We start from the raw sequence: 1,055 nt of genomic DNA on the forward strand, positions 1-1,055 counted from the left end.
AAAAAAAAAAAAAAAAAAGGAAAATTAGCCAAGCATTGTGGGAGGTGCCTGAGGCTCCCCATTGGGAGGCTGAGGCAGGAGGAATGCTTGAGCCTAAGAGTTTAAGGTTGCTATGAGCTTGGCCAAGGCCACAGTACTTTGGCCAGGACAACAGAGTGAGACTCTGTTTCAGAAAAAAGATTTTAACCTCTCAGATAAAGACCTTGAGATCACTATCTGTACCATAGTGTGCCAGAATAAGAGTATCTCCAAGGCTTGGAAAGCCCTGCAGCCTGTCAGCTCCTGGAGGGACTGGGTAAATTCCCTAAGACAGACTCTTGGTTTAAAAATTTAACTTCATGTTACTTAAAAATGGTTCCTTCCTACAAGAGCAGGTACTATTTGTTAACTTTTTATCTAAGATATATCATTAATTCTATTTGTGCAGTGGATGGATATCATTTAATCTTTTATTTCTTAGAAATATTGTTGTTTCTATTTCACTGGTGTTCCATGTATGTTGTTTTTGGTAGACTTGTGTGCCCCAGGAGTGATATGTTGACATCCTAAACTAGGTGTCCTCAAACTATGGCCGGCAGGCCACATGCGGCCTGCCTAGGACATTTATCCAGCCCACCAGGTGTTTTTGCCGCTGGTGCCTATCCTGCTTAGCAGCCGACTCATCCCAGGGCCCACAGTCTGGCCTTCCAATGGTCTGAGGGACAGTGAACTGGTTCCCTGTTTAAAAAGTTTGAGGACCTCTGTGACCTAAACCCTAGTACGTTGGTATAGGACCCTTTTGCAAATACATCTTTGAGGAAGAAATTTGTTAAGTTGATGTCATTCTCAATTAGGATGGGCTCTAGTCTGCTGGGACTGGTGTCATTATAATGATGCATTTTGTAAGGGTACATGTTAAATTTACTAAGTGTAGAATATAAATGTCTTAACACAATAACTAAGAACATGCGGTGAAGGCTTTGTTAACCAGTTTGATGAAAATATTTCAAATTGTATATAAAACCAGCACATTGTACCCCATGATTGCATTAATGTACACAGCCATGATTTAATAA

This window comes from Otolemur garnettii, unplaced genomic scaffold, assembly GCF_000181295.1.
Source record: "Otolemur garnettii isolate 467f Iridium unplaced genomic scaffold, OtoGar3 scaffold00264, whole genome shotgun sequence".
Taxonomy (NCBI): Eukaryota; Metazoa; Chordata; class Mammalia; order Primates; family Galagidae; genus Otolemur; species Otolemur garnettii.